Here is a 13,972-nt window from a genome sequence, read left to right as displayed (position 1 = left end):
ATCAGTGGAAAACACGACATACGAATAACAACCCCTGAAAGACGATATCATTAAAATATCTTGCACTCCGAACGTTATTTTATTATTTCGGTCGAAAACGAAATGTCCATGCAATGAAAATTTATATTTATTAATTTTTTTTGACACTTTTGCGACCCATTAATGGTCATAAAGGTTCTTCCCGAAGAGGAGGTATCTTAACAATAGATACTCCGACATGGGCGATTTGTCAACCACGCGGATGGCAACTCCAATTACTGAACTGATCTCTCATTCGACAGACGATCCGCCCGTAGCCAAGTCTCAAACCAGCGCCGGGACACTGCCGCGTTACCGGCTTAAAAAAAAGCAATAATTATAAAAAAAAAAAATAAAATGATGGTCCAAAACGTTTCGGATTTATCATATCTTAGTGACTCGTTCCGTATTATAGTAGACGCATTAAAAACTTTCCAGTACTCGTTAAGAAATTTAGTCGTGATTGGTTTTGAAAGTTCTTTGTGCATTGATCTAAGTTTAATTTTATTACTCAATCGATATTAAATTAATCTACGTGATATAAGCTACCCTACTAAGTCAACTACAACAACACTGACGAGAGTAGACTTGTACATTGGCTCTAACAAGATATCATTACGCTTGTTAAAATTCTCAGAAAACCAGCCCTCGTTCAAAACCAATCTATTTGACAGAAACTTCATCGGGAGTGTTAAAGTTTTATACAAAGGGTATTTTTAATGCGATATTTTGCCTTTGAGAGGTACTTATATTTTGAATAAATTATAGAACACAAAAGAAACTCAACAAACAACGCTAGGGAAAAAGAGGAGATTTCCTACATCTGACGGTTTTTCACTGAAAAATAATTTTTATTAATTACAAAATTATTATATCATAACGCGGGTCTAAGGTGCGCGTAAAAGTGATTTTTATCGGTATTTTGACTGCAATTCGTTGTAAATTGTCTGCACTCGATGAAATGAGATATTCCATCAAACGCACACAGACATTTCCGGAAATAATATTAAGAGGGCGATTTGTGTATATATATATACCCAGTGTGATTTATGCACGCTATTTATCCGAATAGTAGAGTGTAATTCGTTTAAGTGAGCTATGTGGGTGACAGTACAATTTAAGCATAATAATCTTTCTTCAAAATCGCGGATTACACCTATTTAGTTAGTTGCCTCACAGTTGTGTCACAATAATAACTATCATTACGGTACAGTTCTCGACATTGTGTACAAACTAATTAGTCTGTAGTTGGTCAAAAACATTTCCTGCGACCCCTCAATGTTGTTTACGCAAATCCTTAAATCTCATTTCTAACAATGTTTGGTTTTAATTTTGAAATATATCCCCACGACACTGTTGGGGATTATTCTACCCCGTTGACATGTCCATAAGCTTCCGAATTGTAAACAATGTCAGATTACAGAATTAAGACTAGAATTTCAATTATTTTCCTATAGAATAATCTTTGCAAAATAAATTTGTTGCAAAACACAAACCGAGATTATTAATGTCTGTAAAAAGTTATTTCAATTACTCACCACAGATATTCTGAGCCAATAAGAATTTTACCTTTTAATTATTTTTAACGTTTTTTTAGAAAACGTGATTATATTTTTATCGAGAGAATAACATTTAAATTAAGGCATTCGACTAATGCAAAAGTTAATCGGTAATATTTTTGTTTTCAAAACGTTATAAAAAAAATTAATCAATTATTTCAGAAACTCGTCAAACGCCAAACACGTGCAAGGTTAAATTTTTAATTTTTTTAATTTAAACACATTATTTAGAGTTAAAATTATGTGTTAATTTCAGCAACATGTCAAGTTAACAGCATTTGACGAATTTCAGCGTTAAACTATAGGACATTTTAGTCAATTGTTTAGCTATTTTAAACAAAGGTGTACTTATAGGGGAGGTGCTGAATTTCAGGGTTAAAACCCTATAGAACCTGAAAATTATATAAATTTTGATACAATTAGAAGTGTGTAGAATATATTTTTCTATGCTACATATCCTAGAATAAATTCAAACTTAAGAATAGTTTTTTATTAATTATTTTAAAAATAAATGTCGCCGCTAAGATTTAGTATTATGAAAGTTGTTAGGCTTTTGAACACTCTGTAGTTTGATGTATATTTCTATTTGAATATTTCTAATGGCATCTATAAATATGAAAACTCCCAAAGAACTAAGTTTGTATTTAGATATTAACTGATTAACACTAAGTTTTTAAAATTTAATTACTCCTCCATCTTCTTAATGTTCCTCTTCTATCAAAGGTTGGAAATCATCATGGCTATAAGGTCTTTGGTTATTAATAGATTAATTTCAAAACTGAATAAACTTTAATTGAACAAAAATTTTAAAAATTATAACTCAACTGAAATTCTAGCTGTGATTATAATATAATGGTATAAAATATATTTTTATTATTATGCGCTTGAGAGAAACAATTTAATTTTGCTCACAATTAGACTATGTAGTACTCCATTATTAATAATATGCATACCAATCAGTAGTTTCATTATCGTAACTACTGAATTGATCTAGTTAAGCGTTTTATCACATGTATTCTATAAAAGTTATTAATATTTCCCTCTAACATTAAATATTCTGGGTACAGCACCTTTACTTCTTTTAATACCAATAAAACAAAACAAAAAAATCGATTCACATAAAAAAAGTTTTTTTTTATGTTTATGCTTATTACTTTAATCATAATAAACTAAGAAGGCCTTAAGCGGGACCGTATAACTTTTAGACATTAAACTTGTCAGTTAATTATCGTCAGGGAATTAAACTCATAGAAAAATGTAATGTCAAAAACGATGCATACAAGATAGTCTTAAAGAAGCTCGTTTAACGAGTGGAACTGTTGTAAAAATAAAACGAATTAAAAATGCTGCCACTGAGGATTTTACAGTGCATTGAGAATTATCATAAGAAAATACTTGACTTTCAAAGTAAATCAAAGTAATTTATAGAATCGACTTTGAATGCCAAGTATAGTGGATTAAACTTGAGATATAGTTCTCAAATTTTGTAATTGCTCGTTTAATATAACTATCAATAAATTTGGTTAAGTAAATAATTAAACACATGAAAGAATAAAATGTTAATATGTGTTGATAAAGTTACATGAAGTAGGGAACTAGCGTAATGGAGATGGTGAATTTTTAAAATTAGTATTGATAGATATCTAATAGAGAAATGAAATAAATAAAAAAAATTATACTTGCCAAAATTGACATAATTTTTTAGATAAAGGTATTATCTATTTTATAGATAATATAATTATGATTTCATTTAATATGATTTAGAATGATCTAGATATTTTGTTGTTATGCAAAAAACTAAAATTATTGGTATTTTCACTGAAAATTATATGATATTTCAATTTTAAAGCCGAAAATTGATATAATTGATGTTTTTTGGATAGTTTTTATTTTTTAATCTTAAAGCACATTGTAGTAACTTTTATACATTATATGTTTCAAAAAGTAAACAGATATTTTATTTCAGTAGCAAAAATATGATCGATTTTTTTTCTGTGAAAACAATAAATATTTGTAGATTTAAATTTTATATTATTATTTTATTTGTATCATAATAAATACTAATATCCCATATTATAAGATATTTATAATTATTCCTAATTGTGACTGTTTTATAAAGCATTTATATTTTGAATTTATAATATTTATAATGAAGATAAATTAATTTTTAGTATTTACGTAAAACTCAAAAGACTTACACTGACAAGTCGTTTCAAAGTACTCGAAAAATGAATGGAGTGGTTAACTAAAGGTTTTAATTATTTTTTGGTGTGCATGATGTTTTTACAAGTGATTAATGAAAACGAGTTCTCTGGAAAACGCCATGATGCTTAAAATAATAGATTTACACCCTTGACAATAGAAAGTGTGTTTTATTTTACACTATTTCTGTATGTGACGTATAATTGAAGTTGAAAAATGAAAAACAATGTGGAACTTTCATTCATTCAATGGTAACATATTAGTTTTCGAGATCTAGGTCACTTAATGACAACAAGCAATAACGAAAAAATCGAAAACAATTTATATTTTTTTTCGGAGTCAAATAGAAATTAGTTATTATCTAAGTATCTATGTTCAATAAAATAAAACAATGTAATAACCACTACATTTTTATATAACTTCTATTAGCCTATTAGCTAAAAAATTCTAAATTTAATAAATTCTAAAAAATATAACTGGACTCTTAAATGGAAAATGATCTGAATAAAATATTGACACATTGGATTACCAGTATTGAATTTTTACTTTTTGAGAATTAGCATCTGAAGATATAGAAAATGTGACAAACATGATAGTGGTGTTTAAGCAACACTCTATTTTTTCCAAAATGTTAATACAGAAAACCTTCTACGTTATGTATACCCCGCCAGCCTATAACAAAAATTAAAATAATTCAAAAAGTTATGATACAATACTGGTAATCGACGTGTCAATATTTTATTTTGAAAAATCCTCCAATTAACAGTAAAATGATAATAATAGGATCTATTATTTCAATATCGTTAGTTGCTCCTAAAATCTATCTTTAGTAAAAGTTTAATCTTACAATATACTCGGTATTTACAATGATTTATAAGAATATGTTTTTATCTATGTATTATCATAAAAAAATCAGTATTTAATAAAAAGGGTAGTGTACTTAATAAGTCAAATTGCTCATGATATTCGCCCCTTAAAACTTTACTTGACAATGAGATAAAAAAATAAATTGTTGTTTAATCAATGTGAATCGTGAGAAGCAAAAGTAAATTTTAACGAAATGAAACTTTACTTTGTTCCATAGTAAATTACGTTTTAAGTCGTAAGTTCTTGTTAAATCGAAAAAATAACAGCTGTTGTTGAAACGACACATTACCACCTCGTCGCAATATTCAACGAGGCACTGCTGTGTATATGTAGTTCCTCCGTCAACCGCAGAAAAAATATAGCGAATGTGAATGTAAACAAATATTGCGAAATTAGTATTTACTCACACGGTCGTCTCAATTTGACGTGTAAAAATTAAACACACGAGTCGAACTACTTTGTATGCACAAAACGCGTCTCCTTTTATACTTGAACTAGGTCGCACGCGAATGTGTAGCGTCGGCTTCAACTATTCGCATACAACATTTGCATTAAATTGGGCGCATACAAGATAATATTGTACTCGGCGTTATTTATTTTCAATATTTAGACGAAGAAAACAAAAACCTGATTTTAAATGCCTGTAAAAGTAATATTCGTAAATTTATTTATGAACGCCAGCAAAAATATTTATTCCCAGAATAATTTACAAAACATTCAGTATGGCACAGGAAGTGTATCATCGTTGTGTTATAGTATAACAATTATATTAACCGTATTAAAACCATAACGCGTTTTGACCTAAATAAATTTCTTACTCGTCATCGTTTAACCGTCTGCTTTTTGAATCCAACGACAAATGTTGATTTTGTTATTAAATAATGTCTATTAAATAATTATCTCAACTTGAATGCTTATTGTTCTGCGTTAGATTTCACAGCAAAACGATTACGGATTATTATTAATTTTTAATTGATTTGGTACGTTTAAACTAAATTGAACGATTCCCGAAACTTGTAGCAATTGGTAAATTATTTTATCATTCATACGCCCTAATTGTTTCACACTATACTTATTTGGTATGCGTGGCTTATGAATATCCGATAGGTACATAAAAAGGTTGGTAAAGTGATGAAATTGGAACTTTGACACATAAACACACATTCCCAACTCATTTAATTACAATATTACAATGCACATGATACGATGTAAAAATTATTCACGGGTAACATTATTATTTTTTAATTTATTAATTTATTAAATCGTAGAGGTATACATGAATTCGGGCAGTTTGCGTAATATCAATCACAAGTAGTTGTATTATTATTGAAACTCGATGACATAACAGACATTTAATAACGCAGTTCAAAAACGGCAGTTATAATCGGTCGGATGATTGGTATCTAGGAATATTAAGTAAATGTATGTATCTTTTTTTTACTACAAAAATTAGAATTATTCACGAATTTATTTATGAACATAAAGACATTTGATATTATCAGCTTTATTTTTTAAATTGTCTCTCGTAAAACATGTTTGGGCCCTTTAAACTGTAAATAAGTTATCAGTTGGTGTCTATTGCATAAAAATATTGAGTTTGTTAAAAATCGATACAGGTGTATGTGTAATTTGGACTTTTGGTGTCAAGCCAATAAAGTGACTATGTGATGAAGTTGGTTTTTGCAAGAGAGCGACCGATGTGAATAATGACTATTATATTGGCTGTCATATGAAACTGTCTACATAATTTGTTAAAAAAACATTATGTTATTGTGTTTCAAATATTTACACGAAATGATATTTTGATGATATCAAACCAACAGAACAGTGGCAATATACGGTCATGAAATGGGACTGTGTAAAGACGCTTATGAAAATTAATACCCTTTGGTTAATAACATTAAACTTGGCCAGTTAGGGTAGATAATTTAAATCGTTTGATCGACGCATAACATAATATCCTATTATGCCGATCTAATTCACTCAAAGTTCATGAAATTGTAACTAATATTTTTAGAAGTATAATTAATATACATTAATGTCTGAATTTATTGATGCAGGGCATCACTGAAATGTTAATGAAATTACATAATTATTGCTTTAATTTCATTTTCAATATATATGTTATACAAAAGGGTGTATTGGGAGGCAAACAGATCAGGTAGAAGCGCACTCGTTGCAGTTTTCACGGTAACAATTATGTAGTTTTAATAATCATCGAAAAAATATTGTAATTGCTTTGTTCGCGATTTACACGTTGTCCTAATTTATCACGCACAACTTGTTAGTCAATCTATAAACTCGTGAGATAATTAATATGAAATTAGTACCTACTTTTCGTATACAAAAATCGTTTTCCGGATAAATAACTGCTACATCTATAAACTGGATCACGCTTTTTAGAGCGACTCGGAAGCCAAGTGCCCTATTGCCTTTATGACCACTCGTTCTTGATTTCATATATTTGACAAGTATATTTTTCAAATTCAAAACTCCATATTCTTGATTAACAACATGCTATTCAAAACTTTTTTGGGTAAGTTTATTTTATAAATTTACTAGGTTTTTAATAATAAAACAATACCATATACCTTCACTAGACAGTTCGTCAAGTCCTTCTTTGAATTGTAATTAATAATCAAGTCCTCGACAAAAGATATTTCAAAACTGTTTTTACATTCTTTGAAAATACAAACTACAGTCTTACTTTATGGTACTTATGGTATCGTGTAATCTATAATGCAAACACGAATATTACCATTTTGTTGTTATAAATAACATCATAAATAATCAAATATCTTGTATTTATGGTGATTTCTCCAATTTATCAAAATAATTTACAAGCTAAATAAAATTTCTTCAATAAAACCAGCACACAACATTTAACATTAGGGGTTGCTGGTATTAATAATTTGTTACTGAGAACAATAAACTAATATTGTTATTTCCCATTAGGTTACTGCGGTTTGAGGCACGTACACAGTTTATGGTATTGTATCATAAACAAAACTATTCATAAATTACATTCATAACATCGTAATCATAAAGTGTAGCAAACAAATAATTCAATTGTATTGTAGTTTTATAAAGATTACAAAAATTAAAAAAAATAGTGAATCAAGGAATGTTTTTTTAAAAAAATTCCCAAGGATTTTCACACAAAATTTAATGAATATTTATTTAAACCCTAATATTTTTCGAAAGACCTAATAAATGTATTATCTATTTTACGATAGATGCTGCTAAAAAGTACCTTCTGTTCTTTTTATTTAATTTTAATGATATTATTAATCAATTATGTATTGATTATTGCAATGAAAATAAGGTACATTTTTGTTATTTAAATCAATTACTCTAGTATTTGTACAATAAAATTCTTAGTAATTTATTTCTCATTAATGCTCTGGCAAATGTTTGATAATTATTAAATTATTAATTATTGAAAATTTATTTTTATGATTCAAGATTTTAAGTAAATTAGGTTAGTTATTATTTAATTATCTTACAACTAGTTGAAATGATTTTAATATATACTTTTTTTAAAAATTATTTTTAACTTATGTTATATTAATTTTTCAACCGAATTACTTTATTTTTTCTTTTTATTTACAGCCAATGTAATTTTAACATATACACTCTTTAGTATATTTTATCAGCTTTTAGTATTATTCTATTACATTTATTTGGATTCTTTATTATTTCTTTTAGCTAGATCTTCAAAATTTATCTTAGCTATATTCTCCCGTATTGTTAATAAAATCTTTCCTATTTGTTATAAATTCACTAGGAAAATCGGTTCATTTTAATTGGATTGTTGGACATGTAGTTATTTTAACAATGAAATAGCAGACTTCCTTTATCCTTTGTTGAAAAAAATTGAGTGAATTTTTCTCATTATTTATCATTTAGTCTCTAACAATAGAACTTTGTTAGTCAATTAATTTGCTCTTTATATATTCATTACTATGTTAAGAAAAATAATATTATATTTTTTTCACAGAAAAAATATATGTTATAATTATTTATGGAAATATTTTTCACATAAATTAAATTGTTATAACTTTTAGCTTCTATGCGTTACTCAGAAGGAATTGATTTTACTGTGTTGTTTTTGTTTTTTATCTGCCATTTGAATATTTCTACTCATTGGATCGATTTTACTTAACAAAAGATCACAAATTATTTCTCCTTAATTCAAATAATTTATGGAAATACTCTGAAAAGTTACAAACGTTTCAAATGATGAATTTTAACATTTTCACCAAAAAATTTATAGTTAAACAACGTTTAAAAATTTTGCATTATACATGAAATTTAAACAATAATATTTCAAAAGTTTTACTTTATTTCGACAAATTTTTTTGGGAAGTCGAAATAATTGCAAAAGTACGGAGGGAAGGAGTTAAATATCATGTCCAATTTTTGTTAATGTTTCATAAATCCAGTGTCTATTAAAGTTAAGTAAAATTTAACCTAATAACTACTACAATATTTTAAAAATTGAAAAAGGAAAACTATTAAAAAACTCATTTACATTAATTATCGGCCGATTAATACAAAATTTTGAATGAAACTAAATGATTTAGAAGTTTTGTTAAGTAATGTTCAGAGAACCTACAGCATGATCGGTTCATAAAACAATGAATTAATCACAAAATAAATATAATATTAGAAAAAAAAATTTTTGATTTATTTAAGTTGAAAATATTTATTGATATATCAACTAGTAATTAGTTTGTTCAATTATTTTTTATAACACAAAGAAGTGTTAATTTTTTTTTTTTTTTTTTAAGGCAACATACATACTTAACTAGCTTACAAAAAAAAATAATCCAGTTGAGAAAATGATTGGCCTACAACAACTTTTGGAGCAGTACTTTGAAAACTATTCTCATTTTTATACCTAGACGGGACGAAGAGAAGGGAAATGACTAGTGATAATAAAGATAGTAATAATAGGAAAATAGCAGCACCCACTCCTCACCTCCAGTCATTACTTTAAATTATTAAGAACTTTTGAAACACTGGTCAAAAGTTGTCAATGACCACTTATTTTCTTAATTAGATTATCTCTTATTTTATAAGTTAGTTAAACATGCATATTGCCACTTTAAGTTATAAAGGATGGTTTTAAAAAATCATTATTAGCTAATAAATGAAAAAATTTTCTTCCAATATTGTACTGATTTTGTGAGTAATCTAGTGGTTTGTGATAAACTAATCACTCTGTATAAGATTAAACAAAGTAATTAACTGCTAAACTTTAAAATTGAGAAATTTTCGTTGAAATTTGCCAAATTGTTTTTAATATGATTTAACTATTTAAATATAACTTAATTGTAACCGTAAATTAAATATGATATGTACCATAAAAATTATATTTCGCAAAAAAAAGAGAATACTTTGTATAGCAGCTGCGGAGAGAAGAAATCATAATAAATATAAACTTACTTAGTAATAATTTAAAAAAAAATTTTGAATTTTTTCAACAATACGTCTAAAGATCACAAATCGTATCTAGTTGAAGACATTACCCTTAAAAATTCCCTCGTTCCCTGTAAATTTGGGAAATTTGTTTTTGTATTGAAACCTTAAATATTTTTCTTTCATTTCATGTCATTTTTTTGAAAATCTAACACTTAACTTGCTCACTGGTGGGTATTTAAAATAGCAACTTTTTACAAAAACTAACTCTTAACTTGAAAATGTTCCGAAAATATATACTGCAAGCTTCAAATATAAATAATAAATCTAAAAAAAAACTTTGTCCCAACGACTTATCTTCTACGTGAAAAATGTTGCCGTAGTCAAAAAAATGCTAATTTTATGTTAAAAATTTCGATTTCAAAATTTTCAAATTTAAATTGCTATAACTTTTTGTAAAATGTATGTATCAACACAAATTTTTTTATACTTCTTTCATTTAACTTACTTTTTATTTAAATTAGATAATTTCCCTTTATACAGGGGGCGTTCAAAACTTGAAACATACGTATAAAAAGTAGAACTTTTTAAATTTAACTTTTGAAAATGATCCGGAAATACTGCGTTCTTTAATCACGTGTCCAATGAAAGCTTATAATAAATGATATATGTTCAAAAAAAAAAAAGTTTGTCCCGACACCCTTTTTTTTCTATAGGAAAATGGCTGTCAAATTTAATGATTAATGTAATTTTTATGTAAAAATCACTGTCTAACATGAATTATTTTAATACTTAAAACTGCCATAACTAAGCCATAATTTTGAAAAATGAACAAATTAAAATAGTTTTTTTTTATATTGAAACCTTAGATATATTTCTATCATTTGATGTAAATTTTTTGAAAATCTGACTCTAAACCTGCCCACAAGGATCCAATAATTGTAGTCTCCCCTCACGAAAAGAAATTTCTTATTCAAGGTAATAGTTTTTTACTATGTGTTTTTTTTTTTGTGGCTGCGATTTATATTTCAAACTCTCACTTAACCTACTTGTTTCAACGATACGTCAAATGATTACAATTCGTATTTAGTTGAAGATATTACTCTCAAAAATTGAGAACAAATCTCTTAATTATATAAAATTCCAGCACAAAGGGGTCGTGGGACAGTGGTGACGTGGCATAATTGGATCAAGTATAATAATATCTGACAGTGATTAAAATCACTATAAAAAAAAAAACGCTTCGATGCAAATCTTTAGATAGTGTTTAATTTTAAAAAATTGGTGGATTATTGCAAAAGCTACATGATCAGCTTTTTCCTTATTAATATTCTGATTAAGATAAAGTTTGTCGAATACAAAAGGGATTATTAAAAAATATTATTTCTCATAAAAAAATTGTGTTGATCCATACACTTTTCAATAAGTTATAGCATTATAAAGTTAAAAATGTATAAAATAAAATCGAGAATTTTCACACAAAAATAGCATTTGGTAGCCATCTTCACCGTGAAGACAAAATAAAGTCCGACATTTTTTTTTTCCATAATAAAGTATAGTATATTAGCTTTAATGGTGTGTGCAACTACTAATCTATAATATTCCAAATTATTTTGTAACATGTTGTTATATAAATCATAAATCTAAAAATAAAAAATGATTTTAGTTTCACTTCAATATAATAATGGTTTTTTACAATTTAATCAAATTTTATAATACACTCAATAGAGTAGATCTATTTAACAATTTTTTTCTTTTGATTGGTTGTTATAGTTAAAGTAAATCATTAAAATTAATTCAGCTCTGCATATTTCAATTGTAGAATCTTTTTAAACACTAAAAGTTAATTAGAAATGATTACTATGATTTCTATTTAAATGATCTATTATAATAAAAATGAAAAAATAAATTGAGCTTTTCTGATAAATATACTGTAAATAGTAATTATAAAATTTGCTGACTGTATATTAATCTTAATAATACCATATAATTAAGGAAATAGAAGTTAATGTTGCTTTTGTAATTATCCACCAATTTCTTAGAATTAAACACTATCAGATTTGCATCAAAGCGTTTATTATGATACTGATTTTAATTACTGTTAGATTAAATCTGTAATGGAACTAACTATGCCATGTCTTCACTGTGCTGGCATTTTTTTGCTGTTACTTAGGATAATTTTCTCAATTATGGCTATTAAAATACCAATTATCAATTACGTTTAGTACATTTTCCAAGTTTCAACAAGAATTCTGTATATCATGTATTACACAAATTTTGATTTATCTTTAGTATTAAGAATACTTAACTTTGACGTTTTACATTCCTACAATGACAAGAGTAGTAATTATTGAAAAATGTATAGTTATTGGTAATATGATTATAATTCAAACTTAAAACAATAATAATAATAAATACATATTTGTTTAAAAAAATGCAAAGTTTATAAATAGTATTATTATTTTTCAAAATATATTTAGTAAAAATATGTGAATAAAATTGATTTATTACATATAAATGTAATGTAATATAATTATTTTTATACTCGTTAATGGAGAATGTACTTCACAAAATATTGATTAGTTGACAACCAGTTGTGTATTATTACATTTTTATTTATTTGAAAGTTTATAAAATTATTTACAAGTGTCGGCAAAAAGTGTGCACCTTTTAGGATTTTCATTTGAGCGTTATGGAAAATATCGCTAAATATTAAATTACACCTCTCCTTTTATAATTCCTAAAAGCTTATATTTATATAATTTTATTTGGTTCATTCTTCTTTAGACGGTATAAAAATAACTATATATTTATTTAACATTCAAAAGTTATCCTTAAAAACTACCTTTAGAAAAACTTTCGTAATCTGAAAAGTTTTAAATCTTTATTTTTAACTAAATATTGCAAAACTAATAAGTTTTTAAGGGTTGTTTTCGAAAAAAAAAAAATATTTATTTTAACATGCTGCATGTCATCAGTTTATGAAATGTTAATATTTGTAGAATTTAATATAACAAAAAGAAAATGAAGTAGTTTCCTGTTTTCCGTGAAGTTAATATCCTGGTACTTGAGATAAATATTTATTACATTCTTGGTATAGCCAATGGATGTATCAAAGTTGAAAGTATTATAATTTAAACGTGGAATTTACAGTAGTCTATAGAAGTTACAAACTATGAAGTGCTTGATTGCAAAATTTATCGAAAGTTAGATTATGTTCTAATTTATTTATGTATTGAGAACAGATATTTTTTAGTGACAATCATTGAATAATAAAATTAACCTCTGAAAATATAACGTATATTCTATTCCAATAAGTACAATTGATTTAATCTAAAAAATTAAAGATAAACAGTATACAACTAATTTAATAAAAAATAAAATTATTTATGAAGAATAAATGTGTTCTGAAAGAGTTAATTTTATCGATATAGTCTTGTAAATTTACAAAAAATAAAATTAAAATTCGGGCGGGAGGCTAACATTTTTCTTTTTTTGTCTTGCAAGTAACTGTTTATTGAAAAAGGACGAAAGATTTGACAAATGTCTCGTTTTATCCTTTTTATCTTTTCTTAAACAACGGTTTCTTCCTATTACAGAGCGGATATTCCAATTGCATCCCAAAATAACCTTTTTCTGATGTCTCCACTGAGTCCGCAAAAACGTATCAACTATGTGTGTCCCGAGATGTCATGGTGGTTTTTTCTTCTAGCCCGTATGCGAAATAATTGATGTTTTTCAAGAGAAGACTGATTGTGGTCAGTTCATTCAGTTACCCAGGGTGCACTTCGAGGAAGTGAACTTGCTTACGACCCAAAAATGTTTACTTTAAATTATTTCTAAGTAATTATTGATTAATTTTCGTATAACAACGTATTACATAAATTTATTTTCAAAATAGA

Source organism: Daktulosphaira vitifoliae, unplaced genomic scaffold (assembly GCF_025091365.1).
Source record: "Daktulosphaira vitifoliae isolate Bord-2020 unplaced genomic scaffold, ASM2509136v1 Scaffold_2, whole genome shotgun sequence".
Lineage (NCBI taxonomy): Eukaryota > Metazoa > Arthropoda > Insecta > Hemiptera > Phylloxeridae > Daktulosphaira > Daktulosphaira vitifoliae.
Note: the sequence above shows the minus strand (reverse complement) of the source record.